The following is a 26,288-nucleotide window of genomic DNA, read 5'->3' on the forward strand; positions in this document are numbered from 1 at the left end:
GTACAAACTGTCTGATAGAGCTGGTTAATTTTTTTCTCAACTAGAGGGTGGCGATTTTGGTCAAACATTGCCCTTTAAAAAAAATTTTTTTTCCCAGAAATCATCATGAACAAAATTTTCTGTTTTTCATGAAATTTCAGCTATATTTTATACAGAAATTCTTAAGAAATATTATCAAAATTGTTTTTGAAATAGTTATTCAAATTTTTCTGTGTACTAGAAATGTTTTCTTAGTGAAAACAGTGGGGTTGGTGAAAGAAAAACAGGAACTGGGGTGAATGACAAAAAAATGTCAAAATGATTTTGATTAAGATTTTGGTTAAAAAAAAGAAATGATCAGGGAAAACTTTGCGAAACATTGTGACAATTGATACATGTCAAACTGTAAAATAAAAATAACTTCCAAAATTTCTTGAAATTGTTTTCCCTTGATTTTTTTTTCCAGACCAGCTCTTTAGGCTGTCTGCAGAGTGTGATTAGCTGCCTTGCTCTCTTTCAGTAGCTGTAGTACCTTCCCTCCCCAAAACTGATTTTCAGTAAGGGTTTACAATAGGCTCATTAGTACTTTTGTTTGTTCTCTGTGATTTAGGTTTATGAAGGAATCTTGTGAATCTTCTGTGTTAAGAACTGAGAGCTGTTTTGTACCTTTTCACCCTGATTTACCATTTCTTTAGCAGTGGCTCCTCTTAATGTCTGTAGTCCCAATTTGAGGATCCTTACTGAAGTGGAAATAAAAGTGGCTACTTGGATTGTGACAATGTAAGAGTGGCAGAATCAGGTCCTGTATGAATATGTGATTGTTTTGTCCATTTTACAGCATTGTAATTTATCATACTTGCATCAGAGTCTAGGGAACAGGGTTGGAAGATACATCCTGGCAGAGGTGGTAATTGGCAAGTTCTCCTCTTCTTAAATCTAAATCTAATGCTTGGGGAAAGGGCCCCTGTATGCTGAATGTGCAAGACAAACAGGGATGAAATCCTTTTGGGAAGGTGGCCTGAGTCTTGCCCCATGGAAAAAGGCAGTTGGTGTTTGGGACCACATTGACTTTTTTTTTTTAATTCTACACCTAAAACTTGCACAGTGGCATGAAGAATGAAAAAAGAATGTTACTGATATAATGTAATAAAAGGAATCCAATCAATTCTGTTTAGAAGTATGACTATCACTGTTGTGTATAACTACAAGCAGAGATTCGTGAGATTGCTTTTAACAAATGGAACAGTGTGTAACTTGAAGTCTTTAAATCATGATGAGAGGACTGCAGCAATTCAGCCAGAGGTTAGGGGTCTATTACAGGAATAGGTGGGTGAGGTTCTGTGGCCTGCAATGTGCAGGAGGTCAGACTAGATGATCATGATGGTCCCTTCTGGCCTTAAAGTCTATGAGTCTGAGTCTGTATTCGCAAAAAGAAAAGGAGTACTTGTGGCACCTTAGAGACTAACACATTTATTAGAGCATAAGCTTTTGTGAGCTACAGCTCACTTCATCGGATGCATTCACGAAAGCTTATGTTTAGTCTCTAAGGTGCCACAAGTACTCCTTTTCTTTTTGCGAATACAGACTAACACGGCTGCTACTCTGAAATGAGTCTGTATTGTACTTCTTTTCCCAGCTAATTAAGGCCTCATGGTTTTCTTCAGAAAAGTCAAAGTTGACTGAGATATTTCTATTGAAAATCTCCTAGACTATTGAGGTACAGCACTGAATTGTCCAGAGGACTGCACACTACCTTCATTTGTGTGCACACAATTTCTCATGTGTCATGTGAGCACATATATAGTCAACACATGTCACACATAGTCAGCAGCATAGGAACCTACTCTGGAAAAAAAATGGCAGCCCGTCCCCCCAATCAGCTCCTCCCCGTGGCCCAGCACTTCCCACCCACCAGCAGCCCCAGCAATCCGCACCTTTCTCCCCCCTCCAGTGCCTCCTGCGTGCTGGTGATCAACTGTTGAGGTGCTGGGGGGAGAGGGGAGGAGCAAGGGTGAGATGAACTCAGGGGTGGGGGTAGAACAGGACAGGAAGAGGCAGGGAGTGGCAGGGCGGGGATGGGGCCTTGGAGGAAGGGTGGGGAGTGGGGCAGGGCCTGGGGGGCCCCTCCTGGCACATTAGAAAGTCAGCACCTCTGAACACCAGTGCGTGGAAAGTGCACATGGAAGTGTTCACACCCACATAGAGAGGCAAAGTTTTTGATAATGGGAACCGCAGAGGTGATGAACCTCTGTCTGTTTAAGTAAAGGTCAGAATTTGGTGGCCACAAATATGAGGAATTTGTTGTACTTGAGGTGAAGATTTTGAGACATTTTATGATGTGTGTGTGCTGAAGACAGCCTATGAATTATGCTGAACTGTTTTACTATGAACATATGAGACCTGAGGCAAACCCATTAAAATCACTGGAAAGACTCCACTGGGCTTTTGTTCAAGCTCTTAAACTATAGAAAAGTCTGCAGGAGCTCAGGACTGTTACAAATTCACATTGACTCACCATCATATGATCACAGCATTGTTTTGTTGGTAAGGGTATATCCCATGAAACAATTCCTGTGAAGAAACAAAGGCCTGTTTTATGATCATCCTACTTCCCATGTATAATTATTACTAACCAAGTATCTCTTTTACACGAACAATGCCTCTATGAAAGATTGCTTTTCACACCTTGAAAAGCACTTGCCAAGTAGCAGGTGCATTGAATAGATGATGTAGGTATTCTTTGATCAAGGAATTGAGCTTTAAACTGACAAAAACTTAAAAATTAGCAACTTCACATAATGTTACATTCATGTTGTCTTCAACAGTAGCTGCTTCCTCACTCTCTTGGTATGGAACAAGGTGTGGTCAACAAATTGGGAGAAAAAGATTAAAAGGCCACAGTCTCCCCATAGATACACATAAATGTCCCATAGACTTCAGTAGGAGCTGTACGTGCTCAACCAAAAGCAGAATTTGGCCAACAGATAAGAAAATTACACTCTAAAGCAAAAAAGATGAGGTTGCATGTTAAGACTGAATTCTGCTTTAAGTCATAGCCACTTGTGCCTCAGTGTCCGCAACTTCACAACATCTAGAAGAGGGGCTGGGAATAATGGAGGGAAATTCTGAAATCCTATATGAGGCAAAAGGGGAAAACTCATCTTTTGTTTATCATAAGAGATTACTATAAAGACACTGATCCCCTTTCTGCCCTAGGAAGGATCTTTTTCTGTTTTCTGGGTCAGAGAGCCACCTAACAAATACATTTTCCAAGACAATGAAGGAAGCAGTACTCTTTTCTTCCTTGACCAATTTAGTCTCTTTCATTCATCTCCTAGTTCCTAGGCAATCTCCTAGTTCACATGCGTTACTAAGTTCCAAGGTTTTGTTTAGGTTTGGGGGGGTTTTTTTGTGCCTCCTGGAACCTTAAATGTATTAAAAAGGGATAGTGGTACATATTTGGTTTTTGGTGATATGTAAATAAGATACAAATTGTACAATATAACAACATTACATTACAACCATTGCAAACACACCATTTTCACACTAATAGTTATGTCTGGCATTTTATTTCTCAACATTTTATCTGTCCATTTTAACTAAAGAATGACTCATAGGAGAGTACTGAGAGTAAAGTGGCATGGGTTCTATTGCCATCTCTGCCACAAATTGGCTTGGGCAAGTCACAAGTCTTCTTGTGCCTCAGTGTCCCCATCTGTAAAGTGGGGGTAATGCTTACCCTTTTGTAAAGGTGTTGTTGTTGTCGCTGGTAAAGAAAATGCAAATGTTAAAATGATGTTCAAGTAAAATGCCTTGGGGATAAAACAGATCAGCATCTAGCTATTGAAAATAAAATGTGGATAAGAACTCTCCATTCTACAGGTTTAATAACTTTGCTCTGTACATCACTAGGGAGCGCGAGAGAGAGAAACTGAAAAATCCATTAGAAGCGCCAAACATTATCATCACCATAAAAAAAGATATCACATTAAAGCCCTTATGACACAGAAATTGTTTAATGATCTTCATAAAACAGAGCATTCTGCGCCCCTCTCCCCCCCCAAACACAAATCCTGATTAAACAGAGCTAAAAACTTGCCTTCTGTGGCAGTGAAAGCCTATTTTATTTTTGAAGTTAATCCAGATATGAGCTGAAGTGATAAAGGCATATATCCCTCTAACTATAGACACAAAGGCTCAGGATGGACAGCAATTTTGACATTTCTAGTTAGAAAACTTGCCATCAAATACACTTACTGTTCACACAGTACATGAGCTCTTGGCTGCCTGCACTCCTGGCCACGTGTTGGGATGACATTTTGCCCGCTCACTAGGAAACGTAGTTGCCCCTCTCAAGCATAGGTGCCAAGAAGAATGGATTTAGATGGCAAGCATGAATAAATGCCACCTTTTCTGCAGGGAGTTGCTCCTTTGTTGTATTGATGCTTAATTGACACCATTTGCATCTTACACTCAATCACACCTCCTGAGTTGTGCCAAAATAGAGTGCTTAAATGGAAGAGGGGCGGACATGGAGAAATGGGACTGACAGGATATCATAAACCATGTTACAGGCAGCATCACATTGTTTCTTTTTCTGGTGTTAGCTCTGTTGAGAGCAGCTCATTCACAGAGTATCAGCACAAGGCTTATGCACCATTTAAGTCCCATTTCAGCCCTATTTTGTAAGGCTGAATGTGTGTATGTGGTGTATATAGGATTTAGTCTGGTCCTGGCTCTCTGACAACTAGCAAAAAAATAAAAAGTAATGATGTACGTCATCTTTCACATGGTGCAAAGGTAAAATGACTTTGTACAATACATATTGGTTTCACAAGGGAAACACGCTGATTGCATAGGCAGTGGAGAAGAAATGAAAGAGCAAAGAGACATATTCAAGGTATCAGCAGATTTCTATGGAAAGAATAGGTTTCAACCATCAGTCCTGGTCTTGCCAATCCATAGAATCCTAATAACTAATGCCTGAAGGCATGTGGGATTCTGAGTTAGGTCAATTAGCTGCAGGGTTGTTGTCAGCATGGATGAGTTAACCATTGTGGAAGCCTTCCAAGCCATAATTCCATTTTCATTTTGAACCAAGGTTTGGACCAATTTGGAAAAAAAAAAAGAGACTTAATTCTCTCTCACCTGCTTGTCTGCCTGCATCAAAACTCCAGGGCATTGCCTGCCTTTTGATTCAACGGCTCCCCTGGCACGGGCATGTACTTGAGCAAATAGGAAATATAATGAGAAACATGCCTCCTCATCGTATTTCCAGTTGGAAATAACACAGGGATAAAAAGCTTTATCACATTATTCCCAAACGGAAATACTCTAAGAAGAATGTTTCTCACAACATTTCCTGTTTGCTTCAATAGTGAGATGCAAGGCAACACTTTCCCCCTACTGCTAGATCAGAAAAACACTTAGCCAGCACTTGGTACTACGGGCATTATATTTGGTGCCCTCCCTCCAGTGTGTCTGTCCTCAACAACATTTTAGCTCAGCAGGTGATGTTGTCAATGACAAATGAACAAAATTAACTTTCCTCAAAGCCAACCTGCCTTTCCCAGCTACAATTAAGATGCCAATCTTAAAGAAATGGAGGATAATTAATCCTCTTCTGAATTTCAAGTCAACAATCTTAAGCTGGCTGTGTATTAAGTGATAGATTTCTGAGGTGTATACAATATGTTTATTTGAGACTGAAGCCAACATTACACACAGCTGGGAAGCATACACCATAGAATGTGTATTTTTTTTCTTAACACATGCCTGTGGATTTAACTGGCTAAGCAAAATGTAACAAAAATTGGTATAACTACTTTGATGTCAAACAAGTTACATGGGCATAAAAGTGGAGTAACACACTAGAGAATCACTCCCTTAATATTTTGTCATTTTAGCAAAGATTTTCATTCTGTCAAAAATAATTAGTACACACAGTTTTTTAAAAGTTTGAATTTTAACAATTGCACATTTATTTAATTTCCTTTCCACTGGGCCAGCACAGCTACAAAGTCTACAAAATGTATAGGATTCTCAGCTTATGTTTCCAGCTCTTTCCTATTAAACTGTCTGCTGATCATTACTGGGTAGGCTGAATGCTGTAGGTGTTTTTATGTGAAAAATATATGGGCAGAGGCTTTGCACCATATGTAGCACAAAATGTGTGTGTCAATTGCCCCTCTAATCAGGAATCTCCTTCCTGAAATAAATTTAGTGTAAGTGGCTCTGCCACTTTCTGTCCCCATTGTAATACCACCACCATTGGCAAGAGGAAGGAGATTGAGTGTCATGAGTATAACAGGGGTTGGTCATTGGCAGGGCAGAGAGGGGAGAGGATGTGATGGAGCAGGTCTCCACTATGCCCGGTCTTTCACTGACAGGCAGAGGTGGGCACAGAAATTTAAATTTGACCACTTTTAGAGGGGCATGTTAAACACATGATGTTATGAGGAAACACAGCACACCCTCGCTATAATGAACTCCTGGTGATCCAAGCCATTAGGCTGTGATAGCCAGAGTTTCATTATAGCAAAAGAAAGGGAGAGTGCAAAGCTCCTCTGGCCGTGCAGGGAGAGTAGAGCTCTTCTGGCGGGAGGTGACACCTCTGCCAGCCATGGTGGCCCCAGGGCTGGAGGAGCTCCACTCTGTGACCCTGTCAATTATTGGAGAAGGCCGGTGCCCCTCCTCGCCCTCTCTTGTGCATGCCCCTGCTGACATAAGGTCTTTGAAGACTCGTGCCAGTAGTGTAAGTTAGTGTTGCTTAGGGACAACCCTAACTTGTGCCAGGGCCAGGTGGCTGAATCAGGCTGTTCCTGATCCTCTGCATGGCTCAGACATATTGGAAAGTCAGGGCCTAAGGATTTTAATCTTCCAATGCATCTTTTAATGATCTTTTCATTTGCCAATATTGTGTCCACTTCTGAATGCTGCTGTGCCAGATTGCCAAAATCTTTCACCTTTCAAGCTATTATAGAACTGTCCAAAGCAATGCTTCACACATAGAAAGCTAAACATCCCAATGTCAGAAGTTAGCAAATCTATATAAACCAAAAGTTCTTACAGTGCAGCCATCTTTCATTGTAGTCTGTACTGTCAGGAGATAGATATATATATTCAACTGGACTTTTTAAGCAGTCTCAGCAGTGCCACCAGCAAGGTGTCCAATCCCACTGAATAGATCTTCTCGTACAAACATGTTTTTAAGCTGCTTAGATTTTGAAAAATATTATTAGAAGAAGTGAAATAAATGTTAATATTTTACAATCTATGTAGTCATAAACAAGTACAGTACAGTAAACTGTCCCAATGTTACCAGCTGAATGGAAATTATAGCAGGAGCACTTAGGAGGGAAGAGTGTTTTATCTGCATGCACAGAGAGGAAGAGTTCACATAATGGTTTGTAAGGCATATCAAATTTATTCTGTGAGGTAGATAAAGGTCTTTTAAAGGTCTTACTCCACTTGTGGAATGAATTTCTTATCATGTATAAATTCTGTGTGGAACACTTTTTTTTCCCTGGGATGTGGTTTGTTTTCTGAGAGAAGCTAATGATATCCACTCCTGTAAAACAGAAAATCTGCTAATTAAAACAAAATCACACCCTGAATGGGTAATAATATGGGGAATATAAAAGCGTATACTGTGCTGAAAGATCATGAAAGACAGTTCACTCCAGTAAAGCTATTCTTACAGAATCATGAATAAACACTAATAAAATAATAGCCGAAGAATAATGGCCTATATTTAGGGGAAAGTAGCTGTCACATTGAGAAGCAAACTTGAACTAAATATAAAAAATATTTCCAAGAAGCATTTAAAAAAGTAATGTTTGATCACTGTCAGATTCAACTGCAGAATAGGTAAGTATTTTAGAAAATATTTCATATAACAAGCCTACTGACGATAATACTACATCTAAGGGGGTTGGGACTTCGGTATCGCTATTACATATATCAGTCCCACTTCGCTCTCAAATAGTAAAAGCCACAATTAAATTTTTCCATGACAAAGTAAAACATCTAACAAGCATTAAACTTCCCAAGGACAGCATAGGATTTTAAAGTGTTAGTGATTCAGTAAGTAGTACTTCTCCCTCGAAGGGCCCCATCCAAAGCCAAATGAAGCCGATGCAAGTATTTCCATTGATGTCAGTGGGCTTTAGATCAGGCCCATAACGATTAATGAATCAATGCTACAGGAAGACGTTATGGAGCACTCTGGTGATGGTGGTACATTCTTTTGGATGATATGTACAACCAGTCTTGATCACCTGCAGTCATTAAATAGACCATTGTATTTTTCACAAGATTAAGGAGCCAAACAAATTCTGTTCTCAGTTACTGTTCAGCTGAGTCACACTTATTTCTGTCTGTGTAAATTATCCATGTTTAACTATAAACAGTATTCTTCACTTCCCTCCGAAAACTGGGTAGCATTGTTCTGCACTCCTAAAGAGTGCCACATTCTAACCTAGAGGCATCTGTATTTTAGTGATGAGTAAAATAATTATTGTATATATAATTTGCAGCATTTGTGAACTGGGATCCTTTGTGGGGAAAGGCACCATGTAAATAGATTAGTATTAATGTGTTATTTATTTTTAATAAAATTGCCTCACATTGGTATAAATACCAACTTATTCCAGTGAAAAGTGACATGTACTGGGTTAACTGACTTAAACGTGGGACACTTATTTTAATATCCTTTTTCATTAGTTTTCAGGTGACTGATTATCTTCCTAAAAAGAAAAGAAGTACTTGAGCATCCGATGAAGTGAGCTGTAGCTCATGAAAGCTTATGCTCAAATAAATTTGTTCGTCTCTAAGGTGACACAAGTACTCCTTTTCTTTTTGCGAATACAGACTAACACGACTGCTACTCTGAAACCTGATTATCTTCTTGACGTTCAACAGGCTTCTTCTCACACATCAAACCGTAGGTTTCTGTAGCACCATCCCACTGAGCTGAGACACCACGAGAGGGCGACCTTGCTGTCGATTCTGTGTAATGAGGGAAACTTGCCACTCAGTGATCAAATCCTTCACATGCAGAATGTCATAGGGATCTCTCTCCAATCTTATTTAACATCTACATGCAGTGACTAGGAGAATTAGTTTGACAACATGGACACAAATGCCAACAACATGCTGCTGACACACAGTTCTGCCTGGCTTTCACATCATATGAGTACACCACTGTCATCTAGACCAATGCTTGGCCAAGATCAGATCATGGATGAAGAAGAACTGATTGAAGTTAAACCCTAGTGAGACTGACCTTATGTTGGTAGGCAGAGTAAACCACTCTGAAGAGCTTATAGTCCTGTTACAGTCTCCTCTGATTGAAGATACATGCTCTGAAGTTGTAAATTCAGTCCTAAATTTAGGAATTCTCCTGGATTGTCAATGACACTGAGCAGTCAATAGTGCCTCCAGCTAGCTAGGTGACTGAGCAATGACATGGCCGTGGCAATTCACACCTTCATCACCTTCCACCTGGACTACAATTCTGCAGTCTAGCTGGCATGAAAGCTCCAGTGTTCAGGAAATTACAGCTAGTAGAGAATGCAGCATCAGAGCTGTTCACAACATGAGTGCGTTGGTCCTGCCCTCCATATGCAATGCCGGCTATCCATAAACACTGCATCACAGCAAGATTTCAGGCTTTATCTTCAAGGCACCAAATGGCCCAGGAAATCTAAAAAATCACCTAAAACATCAGGACCATGACCACTCTCAATTACTCCACTCCTCAGGTACAATGGAATTGTCCACTACAAGAGTAAAACTCATTTATGCAGCAGACGGCACTAGTAAAGGCACAGAGCATGTCATGTGGAAAAAAAACAAAGCCAAAAATAAAAAATGTCCCTGCCACCATATGCTTATTTCCTCTGAGAATAACAGTGCAGAAGAAACCTCATGTGGCAGCTGTCAGTAATGTTGCTTTATGCAGATGCCACAGTGATCTAAACAGAATGGAATAAGCCCATTTAAACTAGCTCATGCTCAGTATTAGGAACAACGAAAGCCATATGACTTTGGGCTCAGGGGTTTCCCAAATGAGTCCTAGAGTTTAAAGCCAGAAGGAACCAGCAGATCATCTAGTCTGACCCAGTATATCACTGGGCCCCTTCACCACCCAGCACCTGCACACCAACCAAAATATTACAGCCCACAGGAGACTAGGCTATTATGTGCCACAGCCAGGGAATAGGAGGGATCAAGGTTCACCAGTGCCCGAGGCCTCTGCAATGGCAGGGAACTGATTAAGTGAAATATACCCAGATACTCCTGGCAAGCGACCTGCACCCACAGGCTGCAGAGGCAGGCAAAAAAACCTCCATAGTCACTGCCAATCTGACCTGGGGGGGAAATCTTTACTGACTCCACATGTGGCAATCAGATCCTGATCACGTAAGCAAGACGCACCCAGCTAAGCAACCAAGAGACAAACACTTAATGCCACCTCAGAGCCCTGGCCCTCCATGTCCTACATCCCATTTCCAGCTGTGGCTAACCCTGATGCTTCAGAGGAAGGCGAGTAAAAAAAAAAACCAACAGAAAACATTGGGTGGGGGGATCACTACCTGACCACTGAAGGTGGCTGGCTGAAACCCTGAAGCATGTTCTTTGAGGAACAAAAGACATAAACTAGAAGTAAGCCCCGGGGCTGTCGCAAGCAACCCTGTCATACAATCTTACTCATAAATTCGTCAAACTTCTCTCGAAACTAATTCAGTTGTTTGCTCATACAACTCCTATTGGGAGTATAGGCCCCTGCTGACTGTCTGCTGGAAGTGAGAAGCTGAGAGACACAGATTTAGAGGTGCATTTCTGGCTATGGAGCTGAACACAACTATGCCTTAGCTGGGGGTTATGTAAGTGGAATTGCTAGTGTAGCCTTGCTGCTGTTTTTGCCGTATCTGTTCAAAGTAAACAGAGATTTTGTGCATATTTTAAATAAATAACTTAGACTTGGAAATATCCTGAGTCACTTTTCTTCTAACAAACTGACCCACTCCAATGCCCCCAAACTACATGGGAAAATGACACCAATCAGAGCAAGGCAGGAGCTGGATTTTCTAGTTCAAGAGAAATTCCACGTGTTTGAAATTTCTTTTGGTTCAGGAATGAAACAGAAACAAAAAATTCCTGCAAAACAACATTTCATGCTTGTTGTTGGTCAATTGAAACACTTTATTTTGATAAAATCAAACCTTTTCATGTTGATTTTGACATTTAATTCTTTTAAAATGTTTATAATATAAAAGAAATTTTGAAACAAAATTTCATTTTGAAACAAAAAAAAAATCAAAACATTCTGTTCCAAAAATGTCAAGATGTTCTGTTTTGACATTATTGAAATGCTTCATGCCAGATTTTTTTTCTCTTTCTCTCTTAAATGGAAATTTGTCAAAATCAGCACACTTTTGTCAAACAATTCACTTTCAGTGAATTGAGATTTTCCAATGGAATAACATTCCATCAGAAAATTCACAACCAGCTCTAGCAGTAGCAATACATTTTCACTGCTTTTCTACCAATGCAAGTCTCCATTGTACCCTGGCCTTGGCTGAATTGTCTGTATTGAACTCTTCCCAAATGTCAGATTTTTTCCCCTCCTTTATCATTCTTACAGAATCTTTGAATTAGACTGATTACCTTATAATCTTTTTAGGTTTTTTTGCTACTCAGTGCTGACTACAGTACCTTTACTTGCAATTGTAGAATGAGGAGTCTACAGAATAATGTCTGTGCTTGAGTCTGCTAATTTACTCTTGTCTCCCAGCTGTGAAGTCCTTTGTTCTTATGACTAGATCAGATTTGTGGTTGTTGGGGGAGGAGGAGATAGGGGGAGGCCTGGCAGTGTGCATATAGTGCACCATGGGAAGGAGGGACAGGTGGGATTGCTGACTTCTAGCTCCTCAGGCCCCTCCCTCCCAATGAAGGGAGAATGGAAGAAAGAGTGAGGGGAGCCTGTGAGCTGGGAGAAAAGGGGTCAGTGGAGCCTGTAACCTAGGGAAGGTGGGAGGCAGAGAGGAGAGTAAAGGGGAGCTGCCTGGCAAAGCAGTAGAGCAGTGGTGGAAGCTACAGAAGAAAGGCTGGGAGGTGGGGTGTCAAGTGGGGGAGTTCCAAATTGTTTAGCCGATAGATGAGGTTTTTAAGGCCCGGCTTGACAAAGCCCTGGCTGGGATGATTTAGTTGGGGATTGGTCCTGCTTTGAGCAGGGGGTTGGACTAGATGACCTCCTGAGGTCTCCTCCAACCCTAATCTTCTATGAGTCTATTGACTTTACTAGGGAAATCAGAAATGATTGTATTATTTGTGTATGGGAAAAGGGGTCAGAAATATTTGTTTGTATGTGGGGCAAGGAGAGGATATAATTGCCAGCCCCACCACTTATTATGCACCAACTGTCACTGCCTTGGCCCCTTTGCTGAGGCAGCCAAGAATTAATGCCAGTTGTATTAGAGGTGTTTGTAATGTTGACACTAGATTAGAAAATGTGCAAATCTGAGTCTAAAGCCACTTTAACAGCTCCAGCCCCAAATATGTCATATAGAATTTTTTTTTAAACTGTGCAAATGATACTAACTCATCAAAATCCAGAGTAAATATATTAGCATCTATCATACAAAAATGTATAGGAATTATCTGATACTTTGCCATTATTGTTTTATTTAAATTACATCCAATTTGGTGGTAGATTGCAACTGGAGCTCTATATTTTATTAAGTAGTATTAAGTTCATGTATAATGGAATTGGCAGATGCTCTGTGTTTAGGGGAGAGTGGTTAGCAGCTAAAGAAAAAAAGCAATGAGGAATCAAACATAAAGGAGATATAAAAGCATCATATGACATCTATTGTTTTTCTAATACTGCACTTATAAGCCATAGTGCTAGCATTAAAGCTAAACTAATATAAATCAGTAGATTCAATTATTTCATAAGGAATGTAGTTTAAGGTGATTTTAATGACAGGAGCATTTTTTTAAAAAAAATAGCTAAATAGCAAATAATGCCAGCATTACAAAATTATTTCAATTTTCTGGTTTTTAAAAATCCTTTGGGTACTGTTTAAAAACCCTGCATCTCTTCTTTTTGTTCGCTTCCATTATAAAAAAAATTCTCAAATGTCAGTAAAACAAAATAGGAGAGCAATATTAATTTTAGTTAATAATTTAGATTATAAATTTACTTGCAAAATTTCACTCTGTGCAATAGTGAAAGATACAATTTACCTACTCAGTAGTACAAGGTTACATGAGATAGCAAAGTATAGAAACTGTATAAAGATTGTGCCAAAATTACCTGAACAGATGAAACATATTACAGTGGCTTTGCAAAACTAAAATGTGCTTTGAAAATCACGTAAATTACAAAATTCAGGTCAAATCGTTCTCACTTTACTCCAGGTATGTCTACACTACAGAGAGTGTACCTGCAGAGCTATGTCAGCATAGCCCTGAAGTGTAGACACAGACTACACCGACAAAAGGGTTTTTTCTCTCAATGTAGGATGCTTCTATGCTACAGGGCTATGCTGACATGGCAATGCTGGGTAGTCTCCATAGTGTAGATATACTTAGAGTAAAGGAGAAGGAAGTGTTCTTTTTCTTTTGGTGTAGGAAAAGATTCCCTGAACAACATTAGCTATGTCAGTGGCTGCTTCTGCATTGGGGGTTTTGTTGGCAAAGCTATGTAGGTCAGACACGTTTTTTTCCCCACACCTCTGACTGATGGAGCTTTGTCAATATAACTTTCAAGTGTAGACCCCTCAAGTTATCCCACAAAAGTCCCATGGAATTGCTTTTAGGACTAAGGCAAGTAGAATTTTCTCTTACATTTGGCCTTGTATGGAAGTGGAGAGCATACCAAAAAGATCTCAGTTTGATGTCTGCCAAGTTATTCCACATTCTCATCTTAATGAGGCACAGCTTGCAGCTGTGCAAAATGCCTCGTGTGGAAGGCATAGACCCTGGAAAAGTTGCATCTAATTCCATGGATTTGAGGCCAGATGAGCAGAAACAGTGGACCTGGTTGAAATTTTTTTTCATCCAAAAATGTTCCTCTCTCCCTGCAAAAAAATGGGCCTTTAAACAACATTTTAAAATAAAAACATTCATTGAAAGTTTGTGTTGTTTGAAATGTTCTCATTTTTCCACAACAAAAAACCTCCCTAAAACAGGTTTTCAGCTTTCTTTTCTCTCTCCCTTTCCCTTTTGCCACTGAAAAAGGGGAAGGGGAAAGGGAAGAGAATGTGAAAAGAAAGTGGAAAGAAATGTTTTAAAGATTTATTTTTCAGAAATGTCTGTGGGAAATTGCCATTTTTTTTGTCTTGTTCTATGATCAGACTGTCTCCATGGTGCTTGGAGCACTGGCTCTTCGCGTGCCCCTGGTTCACTGCACCCTTCTGCCACCTCTGAAGACATTTGGAATCTACAGAGTTAGTAATTCATAATTCAGCAATAATGGAAACAGAATTCTTCTGTGTAAATTTCACTATTCTGGTTTGCCAGGGGAGCATGCTGTATTGATCAGCTAGTCCCCAGCTTCTCCATGGCCAAACCAAGACCCCCATCACTAATCAATTATCCATATTGTAAGTACAGAGTTGGTACAGAGGAGCTGATAATATCACATGTTGAGTAGGTCATTTACTACCTAGCCTACTTCCCTTTTTTCTGCTCTCACTCAGATCCATTTTCATACACTTAGCACACAGTAGCTCCTCTTCATATCACATAATGGGAGGGGATGTTAGGGCCTATAGTTACTAGTTAGCAGGTTAAAAACCAATTTTATTTTTAACATTCAGGATTTATTTTTCCAAAATTATGAATCATCTGTGTGGCAAGATGAATGCCCTGATGCACTGTACAGTATACTCCCTAACAGATAAAAAACGCATATTCAGCAGTGTCCCGAGCAATAGGGTTTGTCCCATTACGTGCATTTCATCATAGATGAACATAAATGTTTCCTTTTTTTTTCACTGTATTGACAAGAACACAAATCATCATGAGCAATGGGCATTTTTAAATGGTCTCCAACATTGGCTTGACTTGATTAGAAATAAGTAGTAGGACACCATCTAGCAGTGCTGATGCTTTCGGGAGGCAGGGGGCTACTAAGTTGGAGTCAGAAATTAGAATCTTTTGGCCAAGTGACTGCAGCTTTATTAAATCTTTAACTTAAAAAAATAAAAGAAAGATAGTTCCTAGGGGCCACCTGTCATTGCTACCATCAAAGAGGGAAAAGCAGCAACCACCACTATGAGCTGTCACTGACTTCCCTCCCTTTTGATACTCAATTCCAGACTTCTACCATATCCCATAGTTACCAACCACTTCAACCCAAGGCTCAATCAGGCCTGAATTATTCATAAACCTGCAGCCCTTCCAAGACTCCCAGCCATTTTATGGCCTAAGACCTGCAATATTCTGCAAGGTACTGCACTGAGCTCGGGCCTCCCTGCGAATCCAGTCCCGTTCTTCAGTGACGGTGGACTCGTACCTAATTTTAATGCCAGGAGTTTTTTATGGTCAGCAGCTCACCATCAGGTAAGCAATTTTTTTTACAAGCATTGGGTATGACCAATAGCAGCCCCCTCCAACAAGGGAGGGCTTTAATTGCCAGAGGATGCCATTGCTATCCACAAGGGTGTGGCCGGCTCTCCCAGCCCCAGGCTGCTCTGTGGTTCAGGGCCAGCTGGAATGAGTGGTGCCCTGTCTTATGTTTCCAGTTAGGGTTCCAAAAGAGCTGTATCTTTGCATTTTGTGTTGCATGACTAAATGCATACTTTTAGCACACTATATGGAAACTTCTCCATATAAATAAAGATAATTTCAGCTTCCCCCCCAAATTTTGTTACTTCTTATCCTCTCATCGCCCCCGCCTTAGTGTATAATAGCTTATTTAAAGCTATTACGTATTTCTAGCTCTCAGACATAAAAATAAAGGGCATGGTACAGTAAATTAGAAAGACAAGCTGGGTGAGGTAATAGCTTTTATTGGACCAACTTCTCTGGTTGAGAGAGACAAGCTTTCGAGTTTAAACAGAGCTCTTCTGTAAGCTCAAAAGCTGGTCTCTCCCACCAACAGAAATAGGTCCAATAAAAGATATTACCTCATCCACCTTTTCTCTCTAATATCCTGGGACTGACATGGCTACATAGTACAGTATAGGCAGACACTTCTCCCATTGACTTCTATAGGAATTGCACCTATTTATGTCAGGACTGAATATGGTCCAAAGTCTTGTGCTAAAATTCTTCATGAATACTTCACTTCTAAAAATCGTCAGTATTCAGAAAACTGCATTTCTATATGAAATAAGTTGGTTATTTCACATTTATTTTTTCTTCCCCAATATCCTAAAGCAGACTACTTAGCAATGTGGTCTAACAGCCTATGAAATGTTAGTTAATGCACTACTTTTTTTGAGTTGAAGGAGCACAAAAAATATCTGACACTTGGATCATCTAGACATTCTGCAACTTAAAAATGGTCCAAAAGATGCTTTCAGGTATGATACATTTGTATACCTCACTGCAATCCTGAATGATTTTTTATGACCAAGTTATGTGCCCCTGAAAATAAGAATTTGGAATGGAAATGGTCACCTAATGCCTCAAACTGTACTGCTGTATTGTAACACAAGTTACTCCTGTCTTTTCGGTATCTTTTTTTGTTTTTGTTTCGGTAATATAATGCCATAGGCCAACCCTCAGCCTCGGCTCTGCCATAGTCTCGTTGAGTCTTTTGCCCCGGGTCTCCTATGGGAGCCCAACTCCTGGGCAATATTGCTGTTCTTGGCAGTATTCATCTCACTTCCATGGTCTTTTTAGAGTCCAACTACAGTTCACCTGTCTGTAGAGGTGCTCCCCAGATTGCCACAGGTCACTGATGGGATGTAGTCATTCAGGGCCCCTTGCCTGTATCAAGCTCATAGTGTATGTTTGCCCCAACCAAAGGGGCGGGTAGTGGAAGGAAAGTCTAGCTGCTGCCTCAGGTGGGTTCCCCCATACTTGTTGCTCACTAGAAGTCCCCAGCAGCCTCTCCGCTCCTAGGCAAACTTTTACTCCCTTTTCTGTGGCCATGTTCTGCAGGTACATCTATCTGGTGCTGCCTGAGTGCAGAAATGCTCGTTAGCCTTTCTACCAGTGGGATGTGGGGGTCACATTACAGGTTGTAGTCATGTCATGGTTTGTTAAACTTTAAATGAATAATTCTAACTGCAAACATTCCTGAAATATCTTGCCTTGTCCAATGACCAAATCCTGTCCTTGGAAGATCTTCTTGTGGAAGAATGATATTGTCACAGACAGATGAGTGGCACAAGAACAGCCTAGCTTATTTAGTAAGCTCCCTTGGCTCATTGGATAATATATCTTGGTTTTGAGAGATCTGGCTGTAGGTAGGGTTTTAATCGTTATACATGTGTGAGAGGGCATGCCCCTAATAGAGAGGAAGCTAACAAGCTCCTCTGGGCTCAGCCAGCACTAACCAGACGCACCTTGCTCTGCCTGGAGGGAGGCAACTTAAACGGAAAAGTCTGCAACAGGAAAAGGCGGAGCTAGGGGAAGATTGCTGTGCCTTGGAGACAGCTGGCTATAGGACTAGATCAGCCAAGAGGAAGACAGTCGAGGGCCCTGCTGCCCCTGGGACTGTAAGGACCAGATACAATGTGGGATTAGCAAAATGAGGGGAGCTAAGGATAGACCCTAGCCCTGATCAAGAACATGAAAGCCTACAAATAAGCTGATCCTCAGAGGGACGACAGACTGCGTAAGAGACTGAACACCTATTTTTTACTTTGATTCTCCCTGTCCCCGGGGAGCAAGAGGGAAAGAACCCCTTTTCTTTGTTTGAAGAAACTCTTGTCTACCACAAGCAGGAGAAGGACTCTGAGTGCCAGGGAAGAGAAACAACCCCAAATTGTGGTTGTTGGGGAAGAAAGGGGGCTTCCCCCACACCACAAATGATGGAGAATAGAGACACAATTATGCGTGATGCCAGGGCTTAAAAAAATCCATGGAGGGAGATAGAGCTTAGCAGCTCTGAGCAAGATGGAACCTGAGCGTGGTGTAAATGGCTAGTGGAGAAGCAGTAGCAGCAGTAAGCAGCTCAGCAACAGCAGTTCCAGCAGCAATTGCTCAGCAATGGACCACCCAATAGCAAGTTCAAGTCATGCAACAGCTGCTGAGGGTACTGATGACCCAGCAGGAACAGTGCCACAAGGAAATGATACAACAGATAGGGCTGACCTTAGACTGCCCTCCAGTCCCAGCAGGGCATTCTTCCATGGAGGTAGGTCCCCCTTCCATACCTATGAAGATAACTGATGTGGGGCCGGATAATGATCCTGAGGCCTGTTTAGTAACATTTGAGAGAGTGACATTAGCTTCCCATGGCTGCCTGAGCAGTGGGCTTTGATTTTGGCTCCATAGGTGATGGGTCTGGCACAGATGACCTACCATAACCTGGATTTAGAGCAGACTAAGGACTATAAACAAGGACTATTAATATTTTGGACTACTTAGACATTTCCAAGGAAACCCACGACCAATGTTTTAGACCTGAAACCTACCTCAAGGAAGCCAGACCCTTGTAGCGCAGCACTTGAGGGAACACTGTTGGAAATGGCTCTACCTGAAAGAAAGTCTGAGGCCCACATGGTGGAGTAAATTGTGACCAAACAATCTGTAAGGATTTTGACAGGGTTCATTCACCAGAGCGACACCTCCTGCTGGCTATCTCAGGGATTAGCTCTCTCAGCCAGCACACTCTCTCCTGGTAGTGCCTCTCCCGTTACCTTCTCTGTCTGCAGACCTGTCTCCACCCAGGAACTGCAGTATCCTTTTCATATCTCAGCCACCATGCATATTCTCTCCCTTCTTGGGTGGGGAGGAAGTATCTCCCAGTTCTATAGTCTAGCCACTTCCCTAGTGGTGAATGGGGGGGACCCAGGCTAGCCCACTACTCAGGGCCCCAGCCAATGTTCCCAATAATTTTTAACAGGCCATGTGCACACACAAAAATTTCTGTGCCCCCGCCAAAGCAAAAAAAAAAAAAAACAGCCGGAGTGCTGCCGCCAAAACAAACAAACAAAAAAGGCCGCCACCGAAGCACTTTGTGCTCATGAAAGAGCACCCACACTGAGTTGAAAGAAATCAACAAACTGGGATAATAAAGACACAACTGCTGGTGCCACATAACTATCACCAACAGTACTGCAGTTTGTGCATGGCAACCCATGCACTGGGCACATGAGAAGAGAGTAGACACTGCCACGGGTAGCTCAATTCTACTAGCCAAACATGCCAAGATTGCCAGATAACCAGCAAAAAGGGGGTTCCTAACATACCCTTGAGCTCTGTGCCCTTAATTAAGAAACCCTTTGAAAGAATCAGAATGGGTGTGGTCAAGCCCATGGAAGGGACCACGTTGGGGTACTAGTACATATTAGTAATTGTCAATTATGAGACTAGGTATCTAGAGGCTCTTCCCTTTCTCTCAGTAAAATCTATGGCAATAGCCCCAGAGCTCCCAAAGCTCTTCTCACCCTTATGATTTTCCTGGGAAATATTTATATATCAAAGGACTAATTTCACCTCCTAGCTGATGTACAAGTTATGCTCTCTTCTGAATGTCAAGCCCTGAAAAGCCATGGTGTACCACCTGTAAGCCTAGTGAAGAGATTTAATAAAACTCTGAGGGGAATGTTGAAATGCTTTGTTAGTAATGACCCCAAGCACTGGGACCAGCTACTCTCTCAGCTTCTGTTTGCCATAAAGGAGGTCCCATGGGTCTCTACGGGATTGTCTCCCTTTGGCTTACTTTATGCCCACCAACTACTGGGAATTTTGGACTTGCTGGGAGGAACAGGATGTAGGTGCCTTAAGTGCAACCCAGTATGTCTCACATCTAAGGGAATGATTTAGGGACATACGGGTTTTTCCACAAAAAATTTAAGAAAGGCCCAACATGTGCAGGAACAAAATTATAATTGAGGAGTGTGACTATGGACCTTCTACTTGGGTGACTCCTGTCTCTGCTTCTTTCCTCTGAGTCAAACTTAATGGCCCAGTGGCAGGGTCCATTTGAAGTTGTCAGGCAGGTAGGGCCAGTGGACTATAAAATAAAACTGGGGGGTAGAAGGAAGGAAACTCAAATTTACTGTGTGAGTCTTCTTAAGCGTTGGAAGGCACAAGAAGCCCTGTTGATAACTCCTTCTCCTATAGAGCTCAAATTAGGACACCAAGTACTCCAAGTCCACGAACCAGTGCTTGGGGTGAGGGACTTACCCCTACACAGAGGAAGCAACTCCTCCAATTGACTGAGGTCTTTGCTACTGTATTTTCCCTTTAGCCAGGGAGAACACAGTTAATCTAACACCAGCTAGAGACCACTCTGGACCCTGACCAAGGAATATGTGGGACACAATCTGGGAAGAGGTATGAATGATGCTGGAGATGATAATTAGGGAGTCTAAAACTGAATGGAAGAGCCCACTAGTCGTGGTTACCAAACTGGTTTGGTCCAATTTTGTATTGATTTCAGGAAAGTTAACTCCATCTCAAAATGCAATGCTTACCTGATGCCAAGGATAGACAAGTTACTAGAGTGGCTTGAACCAGCAAAGTATCTGAGCACTATCAATCTCACAAAGGGTAATTTGCAGATCACTTTATCCCCATCCTCACAGGATAAAACTCTTTCTCAACCCCTTCAGGCATTAACGGTTGGAGACTATGCCATTTGGGGTCCATGGGGCCTCTGCAACTCTCTAGCAGCTCATGAATAAGATCTCAGTCCTCATCATCAGTAGGCTGCTCCCTACATAGATGACATTGTCTTTTACAGTCCTATGTGGGGAGATCACCAGCAGCATGTAAGAGCAGGGCTAAAGGCCCTTCAAGATGCAGGCCTCACTGCCAACCTGTGGAATGTAGGCTTGTTGTGACTAAGCTAACCTTTTTTGGGAGACTGTATAGGGGCCTCCTGAAACCAGAGATTAATAAGGTACAAGCCCCAATGACTTTCCCAGTTCCCTGGATGAAGAGGCAAGTGAGATGGTTTCTAGGCCTGGCAGGGTATTACCAGATGTTTATCCCTGATTTTGCCTCAGAAACACCCTCCCTTATGGGTGGCATAAAAGGTAGCAACTCAAAGAAGATCTGAAGGGATGGGGCTGTGAAACAGCTTTTAATGACCTGAAAGAACAATTGTGCTGGGCACCTGTATTCTTCAGCTCCAGTTTTTACCGGGAATTCATACTGCACATAGATGCTTCAGATGTCAGTTTTGGCACTGTGCTCTAGCAGGACTTTGAAGAAGAAGAATGCCCAATCCTATACCTGAGTAAGAAGCTATTCCCTAAAGAAAAGGCCTACTTGATTATTGAAAAGGAGGAACTAGTGATTAATTGTGCCATGGATTACCTCAGGTATTACCTGTTAGGCAACCCTTTCCCCTTGATCACAGATCATGCTTCCCTGTGCTAGCTCCATACCATAAAAGGTTCAAACCTGCATATGATGTGGTGGTACCTCATATTACAGCCCTACAGTTTTTTTCAAGGTGCAACACCAAGCAGGAAAGGACGGTATTAATGCCAAGGATTTTCCTCTGGAAATTGGAGATGCGACAACCCACCCCAAGTCAGCCTTTCCACCTTGAGGGGTGAGGTCTGCAAGGGGTCACCCCAGTAGAGAGGAAGCTAATGAGCTCTTCTGGGCCCAGCCAGCACTAACCAGACACATTTGCAAGGCTAATTCCTCTGAGGGAGGAAGAGTAAAAGGGAAAAGTCTGCCACGGGAAGGGGAGGCAACTAGGGGAAGACTGCTATGCTCTGAAGACAGCTGGCTGTAGGGGTAAAACAGTGAAGACAGTCAGAGATCTTGCCACCCCTGAGATGGTCCAGATCAGGTACAGAGCAGGGTTCCCAAAAGGAGGGGGCCTAGCCCTGATCAAGGACACTAAAAGCCTACTGATAAGATGAGCCCCAAAGGGGTGATTGATAAACTGCCTAAGAGATTGAACTTTTTTTTTTTTACTCTTATTCTTCCTGTCTCCAGGGAGGAAGAGGGAAAGAACCCTTTTCCTGTGTTTGTTTGGATAAACTTTTGTCTAGCACAAGCGGGAGAGGACTCTGCAAGTGCCAGAGAATAGAAGCAACTCCAGATCAAGGGAGCCTCCCCCCACCTTGTTTTTATGTTTTAACCCATGTTAACTTTCTCACCTCTTTTCCTATGCATTCTATTTCCAGACAGTTGCCTAATTTGGGATTTAAAATATTAAATAGGATTCTTTGTAAATCCTTTATGTTTAAGAACATTGACTATACTACTAACTAGGATGGTCCACTCCTGCTCAGCAAAGCACTGAAACATGTGCTGAAGTCCCATTGAATCCATACGATTAAATGTTTTGTTGAATTGGGCCTTTGAGCCTGACCCTGCAGCCCCTTAACATAAAAGTAGAGCTTATTGTCCTTATTGTAAGTAAAAGTTACTCACTCGTGTGAGTAAGGTTATAGGGTTAGGCCCTTTGAATAGCATTACCCCAAATATAATCACTGTTTTGCTAAAAATGCGAGGGTCATCCTGGAAAATCTAACCCACATTACTCATTGGAGAATCCTGTACAAAAAACAATTGAATTAATACCAAATTTTGAAAGCGGGCAAAGGTCACATGAATATTGTTCAACATTTTTTGATTGAGTATTGTATTTTGGGATAATCTGCTGGATTTCTTTAGCAGAACAAAGATTATTGTTCAATTGACATTTTTCACAGTTAAAAAAATGGTCAGTTGCAGGTACTGAAAGTCTTTGCCCTTCTAATTAGCGTAAGAGTGATGTCACTACAGCTGTCTGAATAATAAAAACAATTATTCACTGAATATTATTCAACCAACAGTAAAACTGTTCAACTAATAATAATAATTAATAATTAACAGTTAATAGTAAATAAAAGCTATGAATTCTTTGTTTCAAGACAATTGCCAAAATGTGTTGGATGAACTATTTGCAATGAACAATTTGATCAGTTTGGTACAACACAGAAATGTTTTGTTCAAAGAAAACGGTATGATGTTTGGATTAACACTAAGGAAACAAATAGCAATATCCCCAGCAATGAAGCAACTATATATCCTTCTGGACATGTAATAATTAGAATATGGGCTTTAATGCCTACATTTTTAAAATCTTGAATATATTAATTAGTTCATGGACCCAGAATCTTCCAGAAACTGTCACAAATCCACATGATATCCCTGATTCATAAAATTTAGATTTCTGATTTATGTTTAAAATTACATAGAGCCAGACATATTGGATACACATCTGAGAAGTCTCAACTGAACAACTGAATCTATCAAAGGGCAGTTGTAATTTATGTTTCTAAAACTGAGTCTAAATCCTCCCTGAGAAAATGGTGGCATACGAGAACTTTCATGTGGGTAACTGCACCCATGCTTAAAGGTTCACATGTTTCTTTTTGGAGCTCTATTCACATCCGCTTACAGGCAAGTGATGTCATAATTCACTCTGGATCTGTGTGCAAACAGTTGAGAGGAATACCAAAAATTGTTGTTTGATAACTACTGAATAGTTTTTTTCAGTTCTTGTGAAATAACAAATTTGAATAAAGGATAGCAGGACCTGACATCTACACATATGCACGCAGGTGAACACATGTTCTCTGGGACATGACAATATTCTTGACTTCTTGTTAACTATCTCTCTGTTTGTTTATCCTGTGTATGAGGATTAATCACCATATTATCCAGATATCTCTGTGTTGGTCAGTCTTCATTTTCCATTGGCTCATCTGTGCCATCACATTTTTAGTAGAATTCCCCCAATGATTTCAATGGGAAGTGCTGCTTAAAAATCCATGACATGCCTTGGTCCAAGGTAACTTTACAAGTGAAAGGAAATATATGGCTCACAATAATATAATTACTTTTGGGCAATAATTACTAAAAATTCTGCACAAATATGTAATATTATAGGACAAGTGCTGTTTTCAGTTATGCCAGTATAAATGTAGACTAACACTGATTATAGTAGAATCACACCAGTGTAATGGAAAGCAAAATATAGTTTTGTGATAATTTTAATTTTATTTATCAAAATAATCCCTATGTAGAGTAAGTAGTTCCTATATACTGTATGTGTAAAAGTCCTGCATGATATTGGGGCCCTGTACATTGCTTTTTTTCTAACTATTTTAACTATGTATTTCACTGCTACAATTTGTTAAACACAGCTAGCTAATACTTTCATTTAAATTTGTGTAAGGGGTTTTTTGGTGCAAAATTTGTACAAACAAAATGTATCAATATTGCCGTGATTGCCAAAGAAATATTGGACATGACAAAAATAATTCTCTCTCTTATGCTAGAAACTGAATATATAGCTCAAAGAAATGTAGCATTTTTCTCTCTCTCAAAATCTTATGAAATTAATGGACAAAGTGCTTACAATCAAAGACCATTCAAAAGAAATTCGGCCCTATAAGATTGAGTAGAACCAACTGGCAGTCAGTATTAGAGTATATTACACCAATTGCCAGTCAAGAGCTATTAACAAAGTTAATCATTGGTTCCTCAAAGAGCCAGAAGGTAGACCATCTGGGAGAAAGAGAAGGAGCATTAGTACGGTCTGTTAGGGACCTAGCAAACATTTTAACTTTGGTTTAAAATATTTTTCTCCCAAATATAGTCAAAAACACTCCCAAAAGGGGAAAAAATACAAATTAATGTGTCTAAAACTAAGATCTTTTCTGTGTTTTGGGCTTTATTTCATGTTGGTATTCTCAACCTGTTTACGTAGTGTATGTGGGTAAGATGCAAAGTACTTGGAAACATACACATTGAGAAATCATTTTAAGTAATGTAAGTGGAGCTGCTAAATTTGTAACCAGGTTAATTGTGTACAGTATCTCTGTAGCCTGGGATGATTCCTATAAGAAGAGTTTAACTGCAAAGATTATGTTTATGCAGGGTGTGGGCAAATAAGGCAACCAATAAGGTAGAAAAGAAAATTCGGGTCAACACCTGCTGGCTTTATTCTGGTGAGAGGATCCATTGAATAAAGCAAGCAGGACTTGATGGCAATTCTTTTAGAAAGTTTCAGTGTTGGGGCTCAGGATTCTAAGGGACTTTCTGGAAGTGAAGCTACTTAAGATCGTTTCATGAAGCGGCAAAAAAATAGAGATGAGATCTCCCGTGGGTTAATATCACAGTTCTGCTTCTAGCTTTTGCATAGAGCCTTTGCGAATGGCAGAGACAAGCTTCCCACTGCTCTTGGGTTATTTGTAATCCTCTGTTTTGCCTACTTGTGTGTGATTTGATACAGTTCATAAACATTTGCTTTGAAGAGTTGCGATAGCTTTGTATTTTTCTGAAAAAAGTTGGCATCATCTCATGAGGTATCTAGTCATGTTGTAATATAGGACCCCACATGCCCCAGGATCGCGGGCTGATAGGCATTGGGAATGAGGAAGATCGGTATTAGAGGGGATACTGTGGAGCTAGAGGGCATGCTGCTACTGTCTGTCCTTCATACGTCCTTTATCAAACATAAAGGCTATATTGCAACAGCAAAGTCCTTGAGTCTTAAACGACTATTTGGTTTGACATCAGGGTCTTTTCTTTTTTGTTACATGTAAACACAGTTTGGGGGGGGGGGTGCGGAGGGAGGCAGGTGTTCATGCCTGTTGCTATGACAGAAGTTTCCTAATTTCCTTTCTTCAGTAAATCTTTTAACAGGGATCAGAGGGACCTTTGCCTGCTTTGTTTACTCTGTGTATGTCTTGGTTTTCTCCTCCCTCCCTCAGTTTTTGTAATTCGCAAATAGTTTGTAATTGTTCTATTAGACACAGAGAGGGTTAACACTTCCTCCAGTCGAAAAGTATATATTTAATATGCGAGCATATTTGATGTTCATTGACAGCGCAACAATAGGAATGATCTTGCTTTATGTACCAGTTACAAGTTTAATATCATTATATTGCATGCAATATTAGTTTTTATTAGTCGCCATTAACAAGATGCTTTCTACTTGAATTCTCATTTACTTGTTCAATGCAAAAATGATCTTCGTAAAAGAGAAAAAACACATCTTCAGGTGTCAGCTATATTAAATTAAAGAACTGTTTACCCTTCCTAAAGAAAGCATATGTATCTAAATAGGCATCTTTTACCGTTTGCATAGTAGATTGGAAATTAGCATTTTTGTTCATTTCCCCATGTATGCACAGCGCCTGGAAGAGTAATAC

General features: G+C 40.8%; 1 long non-coding RNA gene across 1 annotated transcript in view; it reads right to left on the bottom strand.

The window, feature by feature from the left end:
- Positions 1-26,288, bottom strand: part of LOC122456363 — a 60,064-nt gene that overhangs the window by 15,840 nt on the left and 17,936 nt on the right. The window contains exon 2 of the long non-coding RNA XR_006275254.1: positions 2,495-2,550. This is a non-coding gene — a long non-coding RNA (uncharacterized LOC122456363). The remainder of the gene's footprint in view (positions 1-2,494; positions 2,551-26,288) is intronic.

Source organism: Dermochelys coriacea, chromosome 1 (genome assembly GCF_009764565.3).
Source record: "Dermochelys coriacea isolate rDerCor1 chromosome 1, rDerCor1.pri.v4, whole genome shotgun sequence".
Classification (NCBI taxonomy): domain Eukaryota; kingdom Metazoa; phylum Chordata; order Testudines; family Dermochelyidae; genus Dermochelys; species Dermochelys coriacea.